The sequence below is a fragment of the Symphalangus syndactylus genome, chromosome 1 (assembly GCF_028878055.3).
Source record: "Symphalangus syndactylus isolate Jambi chromosome 1, NHGRI_mSymSyn1-v2.1_pri, whole genome shotgun sequence".
NCBI classification, from domain to species: domain Eukaryota; kingdom Metazoa; phylum Chordata; class Mammalia; order Primates; family Hylobatidae; genus Symphalangus; species Symphalangus syndactylus.
In genome coordinates, this window is record NC_072423.2 from 106,900,205 (window position 1) to 106,916,953 (window position 16,749).

Here is a 16,749-nt window from a genome sequence, read left to right on the forward strand (position 1 = left end):
CAAGGAAAGATTTCTCATCCTCTGCAAAAACTAACGCAAGAAGACCCTCTCTCTAAACCTGGAGAATGTATTGCAATGATGTTACAGCCTGGAACTCTGCAGCCATCTTGTTGCTGCTAAAGATAAGCTGGTCTGCCAGGACTATGTGAAGCCTGCAGATGAAGACGCTGCTCCATGAAGAAAATCTGAGGGTCTTGGAGGACCTCATCTCACTATCTGGATCTGACTTCTGGTCTTCTGGACTTCTCAACTTTATGGGGCTATTACTCTCTTATTGTTCAACCAACTAGAATTGGGTTTTCAGTTGTAAATTATGTAACTTTGTTATTCATTCATTTATTCATTCAATCATTCATTCTGAATTTCGCTGAGTAAAGAAGGATGCCAATTTGTATGAACCAAGGAAAACTCAATATTGAAATGCACATACTATTTTCTGTTTTATGAAGGTTGTTTTTCTTCTCTTAACAATTACTAAAGCTTCCAAACTGAGCGTAACTATAGTAGCACAATGATTCCTGCAATGATAATTGAGCCTCAGCATTCAGGAAGAATTCAAGCTAGACCACTGCTGATTGTCAAAGAACTCCATCAAGTACTTTAGGAGTATTGCATTTATTTGTACATCCTGTACTGTGATACATACTCATTATGTAAGTTAGAGTTATAATAATTTCTTCTAATACTTCATGTTTTCAAATATTATATAGAAATTGACATGTAACCGTAGATCAGGTGATGTTGTACCCCAAAGACCTTTCACCAGCTACTCTTGTATTTTGGCTGAAGCATAGCTCACGCTCCTCAAGGCACTGGCCTTCATGGCCTTTATTCATTCACTCATTCTGAAATTTGGTGGATGAAAATTGATGACTTATAAAAAATAGAAAGTTGGCTCCAAAAGGAGCTCATGATACTGAGCATGTCATTGAACCTGCAGCTACTTTTGTTTTGTTTTTATTCAAACCTTCCTCATCTTTACTGACTATGTAAGTTAATACCCTTTTGGCAACAAGTGACAAAAGAAAAAAAAAACCCCAAATGACTTAATCGAAAGTAAGAGAGAATTTATTTGCTCTGGTGACTGAAATATCCGGGGTAGATCTGGCTTCCAGTATGATTGAACCTACGGGCTTATACAATGCCAGCAGATTATCCCAATCTCACTTTCTGTCTCTTGTCTGTTCTCTTCTGTGGCCACCCTCAGGCAGGCTCTCTTCATGTGGTAGTGCTCAGCAGCTGCATTCTTCGTCATAGCTTCAAAGCCAGTAGTACAGGGCCTTCCCCAAAGGCCCTGCTTGGCTCAAATGCCCATTGCTAAGCCAATCTCTGTGGCTAAGGGTGGGGGACATGCAATGCTCTGATTGGCCAGGCTCATAGTACTCATACAGTCAGCCCTCCATATCCGCGGTTCTGCATACATGGATTCAATCAACTGCAGATCTAAAATATTTGTTTAAAAAATATTCCAGCAAGGAGGCAACAAGGAAGCTCTTAAGAGCACAGCTGGAAAGAAGCTGAGTTACAGATATCCTGCCAAAATAATTTCTTCAAAGCCCAGACTTGCCATACCCTATGGCCTCAAGACTCTGCTCAGGGAAATTAGCAGAGCCATTCTCAAAACCAACACATCGAACATGACCCAGTTTGCAGCAGTTTATTTTAAAGAACTTATTATGTATAGAGAAGGGACTACTTCTCTGGATGAAGTGGTCAGAGGGAACAGAATCTAAAGTACCTACACAGATGGAAAAATCTACAGACAAGGACAATGTAACCGGAACAGGATATAGTGACAAAACCACCCAGTTTCCATCCATTTATGCTGAGCTAGGCACTGAGCAAACTGAAGCAGTTCGTGATCTTTCTTCCAAACCAGCCACCCCTAAGACTACTACCCCACCCTCATAACCATCTCCAACAGCTGTTTCACCAGCTGACACAGCTCGGTTTGCTTCTCAGATATTAGCAATGGCAGCAAGTGAAGCAGGACAACCACCACGATATTCTAACATGTGGACCCCTTATTGTCTAACTCATAAGAATCAACAAAGTCACCCATCACTGCCACCTGCACCTGGGCCTTTTCCCCAAGCAACTCTGTATCTAATCCTAAGGATCCACAGTTTCTGCAGCATCCACCAAAAGTCACTTCTCCAACTTACAAGATGATCAAAGATAGTAAGACCAGTGCCCCACCTTTTATCTTAGTAGGCTCAAATGCTCAGAAAGCACAGGAATGGAAACCTCTTTCTGGACATGCTGTTGTTTCAAAGTCAGAAGTCTTGAAGAGTTATGCTGCAGTATAAGTGCCCATTGCTGTTCCTGCAGACGAGAAATTCCAGAAACATACCTTAAGTCCCCAGAATGCTTGTCTTGCTACAAATAGACAAGATGTCCCCAGGCCAGAAAGCCTTGTTTTTCTTTCTGTTGCTTTCTTAGTAGAAGGTGTAGCTTTAAAAAGTTCAGGATCTGGTGACAAATGTTCTCCCTTTGGAAGTTACAGTATTGCTTGGGGGATAACTGTGACTCCTGCTCACAAAGTTCGCAAAGCAGAAACTTAAAACCGATCCAGAAATGACACTGTTTGGGTCAACAAACGTTCAGGGAGGAGTCTGCCACCAAGTGTAACATATCAATAAACTTCACACAAGTATAAAAAATATATATATTCTACAAAGGTTCAAAAAGCAAAACTTGAATTTGCCACTCAACAAGTACTAGGATAAATCCACACAAATGAAGTGATGTGTAGGCATTGTGTTAGGTATTATAAATAATCTAGAAATGATTTAAAGTATATGGGAGGATGTGCGTAGGTTATGTGCAAATACTACACCGGGTTATATCAGGGACTTCAGCACCCACGGATTTTGGCATTTGTAGGGGTCCTGGAACAAATCCCCCATGGATACTGAGAGACAATTGTAAATCCTCTGGAGCATATGGACTGAAAATGATGCTGTTTCTTTCAGAAAAAGGAGTGAGGGAATGGACACGGGATGCCTGTATTAGGGCGCTTAACATTAGCTACTATAACAAGCAATCCCACGTATCCATGGCGTGACTCAACAATCAGTTGTATTTTTCACTCGTGCAAAGTCAAATGCAGAGATGTTCTGGTTGGGCAGCTCCCTTGGCAGCTCTCCACCAGCACTGACTCAGGAAACCAAGCCTCTTCCATCTTGGGAATGCTGCTACCCACATCACATAGTGTCCAAGGTTGTTGTGGAAGGGGCAAAGTGAACTGGATGAAGCATAACTGCTCTCAGCTGCCTTGGCCTTGAAATGACCCAGCAATCTGCCCTTGCATTCACTGGTGAGAACTTAGTCACAAGGCCCACACAGATGCAAGGGGGCTGGGAAATACAATTTAGCCATGTGCCTAGGAAGAAGAAACAGATTTGTGGCCACCTGGCTTATCTCTGATACAAAGGCAAATGCAACCCATTTCAAATACACAGCCAGAACTGCCCACTGGCTCTACTCTGGTCAAACATTGAGTAAGGGCCAGCAGCGTCCTGAGAGGTGATCTGGTTCCACTCTCTAATTAAACAGATGAAAAAGTAAGAAAAAAAGGGCCTTTCCCAGATCACTTGACACTGATGTAAAGCACATGGATTTAACTAAACATCTCAAAAAGGAATAAAGAGGCATTCCCTCTCTGCAGATGCCAGAAACTCCTTCCAACTACCAACTTATAGAATCTTGCTCTTATCAAGCATGGAATAGTAGAAATGTGGTGGGTTTTATAGCCAGATAGCCCTGAGTTCAAATCCTAGTTCTATCTCCTTCTAGATTGAACAAAGAATTAAGCTCTGAGCCTCAATTTACTCATCTCCCCAACCACAATATTCAACAAGCATTCAATTCCTACTCTCTTCTTATTATTTCCTACCGTAATACCAGTGATACCTAGAGTTTTCCAGGAGTGACTGATAGTTACTCTTGGGCCCAAGAGTATAATATATTTTCCCAACTTTTTTATGGTCAAGGCACTAAACCCAAAAATACTTCCACAGAAATCTGTAGAAGCTCTGAGGGTGAGGAAGTATCTCTTTGTAGAGGTGAATTAACCTTTGTATAGTAAACATTTTACCCCCAGAATGTACTTTGCTGATTCGATTATCATAGTTCCTGCTAGAACTTGACTAGCTAAGCTGAAAATGGAGATATACTAGCTTCTCTCCAGGTCTTAAACAAGAATAATCACTTCTTCATAGGAGGAAGTGGCTCCATTCTTGGAGGTGACCAAATTCTAGATCCTTTGCAAGCCTGTGCCTGGCAGACTACCATCTAGCAGGAGACCTCAACTCACCATTTGAACAAGACTCTAACTCTCAGTCCTCAGGCCAAAAGTGCATACCATGACTAAAGCGTTAAACAAACCGTCTGACTCCATGTTTCCAGGTCCTTTCTAAGGAAAGCAAGCTGTTTGCAAAGTCAAGGCCTTGACCAGACTCAGTAGGACCAGACCAGGAGACTAGCTTGGTTTCCAACACCAATAGCCACCACAGGGCTGTGCACAGCAGAGGCTCCCCCACCCCAGACAGCCCCCCAAATTCAGGATGGTCCTTCCCTTCCTTAACTCATCAAAACTTCACTTTGTTGCATGATTCATTGCCTCAGATCTTTGCCAAGCTCTCAATCAGCCAACCAACTTGATAATGTGATTCAAGGCTGCCAGTGATAGCATTTCCCAAAGAGCAAACATTCCTTTAAACAGAGGCCTCTTTGAGACAAACCACCTGCTTCAACCCCAGAAAAGTACATCTGAAAAGTAAGTTTGGTTGAGAAGGCATTTCTGTGTCCTGGGAATTCTATCAGTTTAGCTTTGTCTAAAAGTATGCTATATCACAAAAATTGGCTTCAGGTCTTGAGGCATTCAGTGATTCCTCAAGGAACATGGCCACAGATACTGTCTGAATTCCCTCCACATTGAATTAAGCTTCTGGGCAGGGGGCATTATAATTGTAACACATTCATCATGTTTTGCATTTGCTTTTGCCAGGCTACACAAAAGGTCATTATAAAGTTTTTTCAATTTCATTTGGATATTTCTTAGAGGAGGTCTGCACTGTATCTATCCACACTTTCAGGAACATTACGGTTTCCTCTTCATAATACCAGTTTTTTAAAAGATGTGTCTCTATTTCCTTCTGTTTCCTTTTGCTGGCTTTCAGAGACTGAGCCACAAAAGTGTGCCTGAAGTGAGGAAAGTGAAAACTGAGAAAGAAACATATATTCATTCCACTTTGAGTTGGTTACTCTACGACTGACTCCTGCTTTTAAAAGGTACATCTGGTACACTTCCTGGAGGAGCTCACTACCCTCCCACGGGCCCTAAACCTTGAGATTTGCACCCCAAAATAGATCAACACACATACCTCACTCCTGCCTCATTTCAGTTCCAGTCACACCTGGATCTTACTTGCATTTCATAAGCACTCAAATATTGGGGATCTTTCTTAGTAATAGACCTGCTTAAATTTCTATTAGGCAGACAAGACACTGAGAGCTGAGGCCACTAACTCAGAGAACTGACCTCTAAATAGAAAGAGTCCATGTTTTCATCCAGGTTAGGAGGGATGGAATCAATGTCTGTTCAATGCTCTGCCTCCCTGCACCATGAGACAGCTCATATAGCAGAGACAGCCCTGGCTGGGGAGTCAGGAGACCCAGGACTCTGCCAAGAACAAGATGCGGTGTGACCTTCTGTAACCTACTGTCACAGCCTCAGTTTCCTTTCTTGTAAAATGAGGTGGAGTGGGGAGAATGTGGTCTAGGTCAAACTCAACCTTTCTGTTGCTGGGAGTTGGTGTGGGGAAGGTTTTCCCTTCCAGGAAACAGAAGAGGTTAGATCCTCTCCCTAAGAAAACGTGCAGGGACTCAAATGTCATGTAAATTGATGGCTTGGGAGTATTAGCTTAATAACCCTCAAGGAAGGTATTCTTAAAACACTCTCTAGTAAAATGACAACAAAATAGTTGATTCTTCTTTTCAAAAACCTGATGGTCATCCTTGAGTATTTTTACTCTCACCTCTGCCCATCCCAACATCGAATCCACCTCGATTTCCCCACTGTGCTATCGACACAAGACAGACCCAAAGGCCCAGGCACCCCCATCCATGCTGCCACACATCTCTCACACAGATGTCTCTCCCTCTGATCTCCTACAGCCCATCAGTGGATTCTCCCTGCCCCATAGCTGGAGAGCTGTGCTGCCTGGTGGCTTTCTATGGCCCTGCATGGTGGGGCTCTGGCGTGATCTCCCACCAGATTGTCACCCAGCCTCACCCTTCTGCTTTCTGTTTCTTGTATTTGCCAAACTTGTTCCTACCTCAAGGTCCCTCTGCTTGAACCACTCTGTCCCCAGAGCTTCACATGGCTTTAAGGTCTCCATTCAAATGCCCCCTTCTGGGAGAAGGCCACCTACAGTTACTGGCTTGCCCATCTTCCTGCCATGGTGTTGTCACAGTACATATCACTGACTGGAATGATCCCATTTGAATAACCTTTGCTCATTTGTCCTGTCTGCGTCTCTTCCCTCCTCCTTCCACCCCTGCCACCAAAATGTAAGTTCTGCCAGAGGAGGGTCCTCACCTGTCTTGTTCACTCTGTAGTCTGGCTATGGTGGCTATATACTATATATTTGCTAAACCAATTAAATAAATTATAGTCAAATCATTCCTTTCATATCATGTAATAAAACTAGTAGACTGGCTCCTGTTTTTAAAAATATTTTAATTGATTTTCATGAAGACATCAGTAGAATGCCATTAATATCGCCCCTAGGATTTATTTCTCCAGATTAAATTTATTTTATTCCTCTAATCTTTCTCACCAGCCTTATTCTCATCCTCTTAATCACTTTCCAGGGCCTTCCCTGGAGGCTCTCCAATTTCTCCTTGTCCTCCTGAGAAGCTGAATAACCTTGTTCTTACTGGGACCTACAGTGAACCTACAGAGGGGACGAGACAACAACTCTGCATGGCAGAGGGCTTAAAAATGGAGGTTTTCTAAGCTGGCATAGATTCAGATGCAACCACTTTCTAGCTCAATGACCTTGAGTGTATCACTTTCTCAGCCTTGGTTTCCTCCTCTGTAAATCAGGGCTGACAAAAATATCTCAAAGAGCAGTCTGTGGTGAAGCTTCCAGGAGCTTTTTCCAACAAAGTACTTCGCATAAGGCCTGCTGCACACCAACACCTCAGTAAATTACAGCTACTTACTAATAAATAAGCTAAAACCATAGCCACTCTAACTAAATAGGGGAGCCGCGCAAGGATACTGAGCTGTATGCAGGCAACGCTCTACATGGTTTCAGATGTTGTAGGTGAAAAGAAAAGGTAAGCGAGGAGAAGGATTATTTATGAAAACCCTGAATAAAGCAAAGGGGGCATGAAAGACCATCTAAAGCCTGTTCCTGGAATGGCAGGCACAAAACAGACTTCACTAATCGTAGTGTGCACAGTGAAAGAGCCAGCTGAGCTGTGTACGGGGCAAGTGTACGGGGCAAAAGGCTCACCTGCCTGAAGGGAAAGAACACCTCCTTTTCATTCCTGGAAGATGAGCTCATACAGGGACGTGATCTAGGGTGTCACACACCTGCCTTTTCAAATGCAGAGCACTCCTCAGCCCTGGAAGGAGTGGCAGAGACTTGACTCCACTTCCTTCGGAGGCCCCAGGACCTGCTCAGAGATCCTTGTTAATGGAAACCTTGTGGCCCCAGTTGGCAGAGATTCACTGAGAGATACACAAGCACCAAACTCAGAAAGACTATTTTTAGGAGGTTTATGTTTAGAGCACACATTTCCACAATGACCCAGCACAATGCGGCAATTCTGAGGGTCCGCCAGAACTGATGCACTGCAGAAGCAGTGGGTGGGCCTCAGGGTGCTTAGAGATCAGGATCCATCAGGCCACCCAAGCAGTGGAGTAGTAAGCAGCTACTAAACAGAGTGGATTGGATCCCTATGCTCTGACATAGAATGATGTCCAAATATATTTGGTCTAGTGACAGAAGTAAGGTGCAAAACTCTCTGTAGGATAAGGGTCAGGGAGAACTGTGCCTCTCTCCTCTCGAGGAGGAGACTTGCAGCAAAGCCTCACACCTCCTTCCATTCCTGACTCAGCCTCCCCAGGAGAGCTGGCCATGCCCTGCACCATGTGTCCTAGAGGGCAGGGAGGTGGGGGAAGTGCACGAGGCCTCCTAGGTCTCACATTGCCTATTCCAGGCATAGCAGTGGCTCACACCATCTCTCAGTCCCTTTCCTGGGCTTCTCATCTCCAGCAGGAAAGTAGGCCAGAGGAGATGAGCAGACCCATGCTTTCTCCCTTAGGCCCAGCTTCTCCTCTGACATCAGGGTGGGTGGGTCAGGCCAACTGTGCCCTGTGAGCCTGGCTGTCTCCAGTTCAAGGTGCCATGTGGCCATCCGCTTACCACAGAGCTGTCAAAAATGTAAAAGCTGGATGGGTGCAGCGGTTCGCGCCTGTAATCCCAGCACTTTGGGAGTCTGAGGCAGGAGGATCTCTTGAGGCCAAGAATTCAAGACCAGCCTGGGCAACATAGAAAGACCCCTGTCTCTACAAAAGATAAAATAGATTAGCTGGATGCAGTGGTTCACGCCCATAATCCCAGCACTTTAGGAGGTCAATGCAGGAGGATTGCTTCAGCCCAGGAGTTTGAGGTTGCAGTGAGCTCTTACGGTGCAACTGCACTCCAGCCTGGGCAACAGAGTGAGACCCTGTCTCTAAAAAGCATAAAAGTTAAAAGGATGAGTAGGGGATGTGGCGAACAGATCTAAGAATGATGTTCAATGTGCCGTGGCCCGTTCGTGTGTCATTCCTCCCCTGACTGTGGGCTGGCCTAGTGACTTGCTTTTAGCCTACAGAGCATGGCAAAGTGGTGGGATAGCACAGTGTGATTGGTTCCTTCAGACAGAGCCTGCATCTTGCTGGCACACTCTGTCCCTAGCTGGCTGGGAGGAAGCAAGTTACTGTGTGCAGAACTGCCCTATGAAGTGGCCCACATAAAAAGAAATGGAGGGTGGCCTCTAACTGCCAGTCATAAGGAACTGAGGTCTTCAGTTTAGGAGCCCACAAGAAACCAAATCCCACCAACAACTGTGTGAGTTTGGAAGTGAATCCTCTCTCAATGAGGTCTTAGATGAGTCTCCAGCCTTGGCTGATTCCTTGATTACTGACCTGTGAAATACCCTGAGGCAAAGGATGCAGCTAAGTGGTGTCTGGCCCCTGTAAGATAATAGATGTGTATGAGTTTGTCAGTAAGTTCATGGTAATTCACTACATAGCAATAGGCAACAAATAAGGGAGCATTACTTGCCAATACTTTCAATGGCAAAAACTGCAATTACTTTTGCACCAGCCTAATAAAATGAGAGTTCGTATAGCATGGCGGTTAAGAGCCCAGGCTTAGAGCCTGACTGCTTGGATTCAAATCCTGCCTCCCCCTTGAGCCTCTTTGTGTCTAAGTTTCCTTATCCTTAGATGGAGGGTGGCACTCGTCCCACTCCATGGCCTGATGGTAAGGATTAAAGGAATTAATTCCACTAGAGTGCTTTGAACAACGTGTGGCCCCTGGTCAGAGCCCAGGAAAGGCTGGTTCATGCCTGTGTGTGTTCACTCCTTGCTCTCACCCCTAAACTATTGAGATCTATTTTCTCTAAGGAGGATTATTGTGGCAATTTTCACATTCTAAGACATACATTTTTATGCTCTTTTTTTTTCGTAGCAATGAGCATTTTTATCATTTTTATGTGGAAAAAAACAATAAAGTTCTTTTTAAAATTCATATTAACTTCCTGTTAGGCCCTTATAAGGATGAGCTCTCTCTCAAGTTCCTATAAAAAAAAAACAAAATTCCATGCAAGCCAGCTTAAACAAAATGGTGGTGGCCTTGCAGGGTGGACTCTGAGGTATGGCACAGAACAGAAAGTTAGGAAATGTTCAGGGGTCTTGGAGGAAGCTGGGCCCAGGGACTGATAGCGTGGCTGGATGCAGGTGGACAAGGTCTTTGGCTCTCTCTTTGGCCACATGGTCTCTTTTTGCGCCTCTCCTTTAGGTTTCCCTGAGCCCGTGGTAGAAGGTGGCAACCCACACTGTTTAGAATGACCAGACATCCAGCAGAAACCGATTAGCTCCTCCACGTCCCAACTCCAAATTCCCTGAGGAGAGAATCTGATGGGTCAGATGAACCTGGTCCCACCTGCAATCACTGTGGGTAGGGCATAGGGTTTTCTAATATAAACTGAACTGCTGTGACTACACAGGTAGTAGCAGTGTAGAAAGAGGAGAGGAAAGCGAATGGCCAAATGGTGTCTTTTCCAAGTCCTGTCCTTCTTTTTACTAAGTGACGGTAGGAAATTAAGAATTTTGTCCAAGAAGCTTTCAGAGACTTTAGATGAGAGATCATGTTTGCCATGAACACTAGAACCCATGAGAAATTTCTCATTTGGAGAGAAATTGAGCAATTTCTTTTAATTAGCTGGATTCACCCTTCTCTCCTTGATACCCTGATCCACACAGGGATGCTGCTATCCCACCGAGCATAAAACATCAGGGGTTTAAGAGGAGGTTCTGCCTAGCTGATACTCTGTCTCAGTGTGGTAAGCCTAAGAAGATTCATGGGACCCCTGAAATCAGTACTTAATATACCAGTTAGTGGGCCATATGCATGTCACCCATAACCTACCTCAGGGAAGAATGTGTTCCTCCTCACTCTGTCCTTGTAAAAATCACAGTTATAAACAAAGTACAGTATAGGCCCAAGTCCACAGCAAACTCTGCATCTCATACAATGATGCTAAAGATAAAAAATACTGTTCAACCTGAAATTATACCTCACTCAGTAGAAACTTATCTCAATTAGCATAATTATCTAATGAACATTCAAAGGAGAAAAACTAATTACTAGAATCATGGGCTCTCCTGGTTAGAAGGAAACTTACAGGCCATTGTAAAAGCCTGTTCTCTCCCCTGTCTCTCCTACTCCCTGTACCAGCAGGTACAGGAATTCCTTTTACTATGTCCCTGCCAGGTGGGTGCTAATTCTGCTTCACATCTCCATTTCTGGATAACTGTGGTTATCAGAAAATCTTGACTATAGTGGAACCAAAAATTGGCTTCCTCGTAACCTACCAATTGGCACATTTGCCCAAATTTTGCCTCTGAAACATCATAAACAAACCTTCTGCTTACCTCCAGACATCTTGTTTTATGAGACAATCAGGTTTTTATCACCTAACCACTGCCAGTTGAGCTCTCCGTAAATTGTAATGAATCATGTTTTAGCCAATGACAATTCACCAGAGCTCCGGGTGTCTGGCCTCCCACTCTAAGATTCATGTGACATTTCAAGACCCTACCTCAGTCCCACCTTTCTGACCTCTCTCCTCAATTCAAACCCTGTTTGTCAAATGTGTTGAAGAAAACTCAACCCAAGCCCCCAGTGAAAGCTAACACAACAGAGCTCTAATCACTACCCCAAATTTCACATTCTTGGCAGCCATCTCCCACCTCAAGGCTGCAGTTTACCGCCACACCTGAATCTCTCTCCTAGACTCAGGCTGAGGCCCTTACCTGCCATCGTTGTGTAACTTGTTGTCCGGACCCAAGGGCTGGACTTTGCATTTCTCTGTTATGCTCCAGGTTGCTTGACTTGACCTGGCTTTGCAGACTGTCGGCATTGCTCTGGCTCATTCTTCTTTCATCCAGTCTATTAGCTCTACTTCTGCCCCATGGTGGCCTGGAAATGTGATCAGCATGCCATCCATGTGCTCACCCACACAGCTAAAAAAAAATACAAAAAAATTAAAAAACTGAATAAGACAGCAGCCAGAGATGAAACGCAACACAATACTAGCAGTTGGCCTGACAATGATAACAGCCCTACCAGTGTCTCCAAAAATACACCACTTGATACCCATTTGGATTGAACTTTTTCTGGTATTAATGCCAGCAGAAGATGAAGGCAAGATTCATCCCACAGGAGCTAAAATGCTGAGGACAGAATGGTGAAGGGAGGTCAACACATCCCATGGGTCATTATTATAGCTGTTATCAGTCTCTCCATTCTGGGTATCCTATAACTGCAGCTTGTTAGGTCATGTGCAGCAACACACAAGTTGAAAAGAACTCCTGGAGATTTAAGAGCCTTGCTCTGAAAAGACTGCATTTTTATAGAATAAAGGTATTTGTTTCATAACAATAGAACATACTCATGATTTATAAAGCAAAGCAAAGATGTACGGCCTGCCATTCTAATAATACCTATTTTTATTCTAGACACAATAAGCAGATCCAAAGGAAAGAGAACTCCTGGATGAAAGCAGGTATCTGTGATATCAAAAATGTAAGGGACAATGACAGAGAAAAAAAAAACAAGGAAAAGAAAAATAGATGCCAGAAATGCAACCAGAATAACTGCTTTGCATTTCCTAAAATCTGGATTTTGATCTTACCTACCATTTCCACTTCATCTCCAACATTCACCACTATTCCACACTGCCACTATTACCATCACCACCAACTCCTCTACTGCCACTACTACCACCACCAAAAATTCTATCTGTGCCACTACTACCACCAAGAACCCCACCACTGCCACAATCACCACCATTAATACCATGACTACAATTACTCTGTTATAGCCACTAATACCACCAACATCATCATCACTGCCATATCACCATCAACAATATCACTATTACCAATGATAACACCATCATTATTGCCACTGCTGTCAACACCATCACTACACTAAACCACCATCAAAACTTATCTTCCCTGAGCATTGCTCCAGGTATCTAGAGGAAAAGGAGACCTGGGCCATAGTTCTGACTCTGCTAATTAGCTGGTGACCCTGGGCAAGTCACTTTACTTCTTTGTATCTCAGATCAATAAACAAGTTGAATGACTGGAAGAATTAATATTGTATTACATCTGCTCTTAAGGTCAACAAAAATATAAAGAGTCAACAGAAATACAAAAAGTGCTATAGAGGCAAGTCAGTCTAAGCATTTGGTCTCCACCTCCAGGACACACAGCTACAGCTGAACTGGAACACTCATTTCTCCATGTCTCTTTATTCCTCTAGGATCAGAGTTTTTGTGTGTGTGTGTGTGTGTGTGTGTGTTTCTTAGAGATAAGGTCTCACTCTGTTGCCTAGGCTGGAGTGCAGTGGTGCAATCATAGCTCACTGCAGTCTTGAACTCCCAGGCTCAAGCAATCCTCCCACCTCAGCCTCCCAAGCAGCTGGGACTACAGCCATACACCATCACACCCAGCTAATTTTTAAATTATTTTTTTGTAGAGACAGGGTCTCGCTATGTTGCTGAGGCTGGTCTTGAACTCCTGGCCTCAAGCAATCTTCCTGCCATAGCCTTCCAAAGTGCTGGGATTATAGACGTAAGCCACTGTGCCCAGCCTAGGATCAGAGTTCTTAACCACAAACCATGAAGTCTTCTAAAGCTGTATGCAGAATAGGGTGTGTCTCAGCAAAGAACACTCATAACTTTTAGTATGTTCTCAAAGTGGTCCCTGTCCCTAAAAACATGAAGAGCCACTTTGCAGTGCTAACCTTATTATTAAAAGACCTGGAAGTCAGAAGGAAAAGTCAGAATAGGGTAAAAAAGTTTGATTTTTGAGTGACTAGTCTGAGGTTAGAGAACCATCTAGGTCAAAGACAGATGTCTTGAGTCAGGTATCTGCTGACTCAAAGGTAGTCAGAAATCTTCATTTCCTTCATGGCACTTGATATGTTGAAGTTGTTTTTCATTTACTTGTTTAATGTCTGTCTGCCCCAATTAGCATGAAGCTTCCTGAAGATGATGCTTATTTGTGAGTGCTTTTTGTTTGTTTGTTTTTTGAGACAACGTCTCCCTCTGTTGCCAGGCTGGAGTGGCGCCATCTCAGCTCACTGCAACCTCCGCCTCCCAGGTTCAGGCGATTCTCTTGCCTCAGCCTCCCAAGTAGCTGGGACTACAGGTGCACACCACAATGCCCAGCTAGTTTTTGTATTTTTAATGGAGACTGGGTTTCACCATGTTGGCCAGGATGATCTCAATCTCTTGACCTTGTGATCCACCTGCCTTGGCCTCCCAAAGTGCTGAGATTACAGGTGTGAGCCACCACGCCCAGCCATTTTTGAGTGTTTTTTTCACCCTGTGGGTCACCAGGCCCTTGCACAGTTACTCACAGAAGAAAAAGGAAGATCTTAATATGAATCAACATCATGTGTAATGCTCAGGGTCTTGGTGTTAGTTTTTGACATTGCTTGAAGGTAAAATAAAAATAAATGTTTATTAGTCTCAGATACAACTAGAAACAAATTTTTAAATGATGATAAAACTGAGTGTAGGCAGGCATTTTGGTGAACTGGCCTTTCCAGCACCAGGGACACAGTGGGTGAAGCCTGGTGCTGATGTACTTGCCCAGGGAACACCCCAGATCCAGCTGCTCCTCTTGGGCAAGGGCCCTTGCTGCATGGATGGGCTACTTCACCTGCTTTCATTCTCTCAACCACAAGACAGGGAAGCTGGACTTGGTGCAACTCTAGCTTGGTATCTGAGAACCTGGCTACACCAGCCAAACACCTTGGATAAGCCACCGCCCTTCGTGGCCTTGGCATCCTGCTCTGCTGATAGGGAGCTGATGAACTCTCTGAGGTCCTTTGCCTCAATGGAAGGCCAAATTAGCTGCCAACTACCCCTCTTCTCTCTGTTGGGCATCAATATCAAGGTTTATCCCAGTGGACTTTACTGCTTATATCACAGAAGTCAAGTGAAAAAGTCAAATTTTGCCTCAAGCAGTGGCCTTCCTTATTCAGGCCCCAAAATGCACTCTTAGGGGGAAAAATTCCTTCTAAACAAGGTTGGTGAAGGTTTCAGTGCCACTCTCATTGGACACTGATGACTTCACATAGTCTTTACCTAAACTACTCATTCTATTTGAACTAAAATGTTAATAGGCCTAGGTTTCTAGAAGACCTGAGTCACTGGTGGACTGTCAGAGAGAGGAAACCACCCACCTTCCTGGCTCCCACGGAAGCGGGATTCAGCCAGCGGGGACAGCCAGCTTCCAGCCTGCTGCCCAGGTTCACTGCTGAAGGTGGGTTAGTCAACTTCACCTCCCCCAACAGCCAGTGACTCTTGGGACTTCCGGACCAAGGAACCACCTCTTACCATTTCACACGGCAACTTGGGTTCTGTGTCTGCAGAAATGATCATCTCCTTCGAGCTGCTCTCATCCCTCTGTCTTTTCTCTCCATTAACCTGATTTCCTACCAGGCTTTTCTCAGTCATGTGGGAGGATGCAGAATTTAATCCTTATTCATTGTTCCTTGAGGATTTACCACATGACAGACACTGTTCTGTGCATTCTGCATGTATTAAGCCCATTTAACATGAGGTGGGTAGGGATTGTTATTATGCCTATTTGTGTTTGAGGAAACTGAGGCCCAGCAAGGGCAGGGAGTCAATCGTCTGTGCTCTATAAATGCAGCGAACAGCCCTGAAGGAGTCCCCCCACTCTTGAGAAGCCAATGTCTCTAGAGTGGGGAGACCGAAAGTGAACAAGAGAACAAATGAGGTAATTTCAGGAATAAATTAGAAGGACGTATATGAAGGAGACTGGCCCAATCTCCTTCTAGGTCACACAGTAGCTACTAAGCGGGGACACTGGGCCCAGAACCCAGGCTATCTGACGCCAAGGGCAACCTAACATTGCACCCCACGTCATTCTTCTTAAAGGGGCTTATCTGGCATTTCCTATGTGGTTCCTTTGAGGGAATTCAAATGAATTATTACATATAGAACAATGTAGCAAAGAAGAATGTATTAAAAAGTTTCTTTTAAAAAATTCAGCAAATAATAATAACCAGATGAAGGAAACTTCTCTAGATTCTTTGCTTCAGATCCACACTTCGGATGAAAATGGCCGAAAAGCAGGCAGAGATGGCAGAAGACTAAATGAAAGCGCCGAGCTGTGACTTGACGCCCATTCCAAGGGCAGTGTGGCTCTTGTGAGACCAAAAGAAGAGTAGGAATGAACGCATGGGTCCTGTCAGCAGCGGGTGGCTTTGCTGAGCTTGGTGCTCTTAGAAGACCAGCCACTTTTGTCCCTGCAGCCCGGGGCCACAGAGCCAGACACCAGACCCACAGCAGCCCGGGAAGTAACGGTCGCTCTGTCTCGTCCGGGAAGATCTCCGTTGCCAGGGCTTCCTGGACCCGCCCCCGCACAGCTTCCCAGCAGTCCCGGTTCCGCCTGAGGCTCCAGAAGGCGAAGCTGTACAGGAGGCCACTTTTCTTCTCAGCCTAGAACTCGAGAGACCCGAAAGGAAGGACGACTGGCCACAGGAGATGTTTCACAGAGCCGCTGAATGAACAACACAGTCAATTCTGATCAACTTTCCACTGCTATCTGGGGTGTGTGGGTGTGCACATCACATTATATAATCTGGAATGCTGAGTACATTTAATATATCTGCATATAATACACGTTGCTATATATATATATAGATCCAGCCGGACGCAGTGGCTCACGCCTGTAATCCCAGCAGTTTGGGAGGCCGAGGCGGGCGGATCACGAGGTCAGGAGATCGAGACCATCCTGACCAGCATGGTGAAACCCCATCTCTACTAAAAATACAAAAATTAGCCAGGCATGGTGGCGGGCGCCTGTATTCCCAGCTACTCAGGAGGCTGAGGCAGGAGAATCGCTTGAGCCTG

The 16,749-nt window shown here is 44.6% G+C and overlaps 1 long non-coding RNA gene and 1 pseudogene across 1 annotated transcript; one reads left to right on the forward strand and one right to left on the reverse strand.

Annotated features, from left to right (window-relative positions):
• Positions 1–1,484: 1,484 nt before the first annotated feature.
• On the forward strand, positions 1,485–2,564 carry LOC129490930 (calcium-binding tyrosine phosphorylation-regulated protein-like; annotated as a pseudogene).
• Positions 2,565–10,733: 8,169 nt separating this feature from the next.
• LOC129490946 (uncharacterized) lies at positions 10,734–16,372 on the reverse strand. The gene is made up of 3 exons (XR_008660407.2): positions 15,205–16,372; positions 11,603–11,812; positions 10,734–10,826 (listed from the first exon to the last, which is right to left on the reverse strand). It is a non-coding gene; the product is annotated as an uncharacterized lncRNA (long non-coding RNA).
• Between the last annotated feature and the right edge of the window lie 377 nt (positions 16,373–16,749).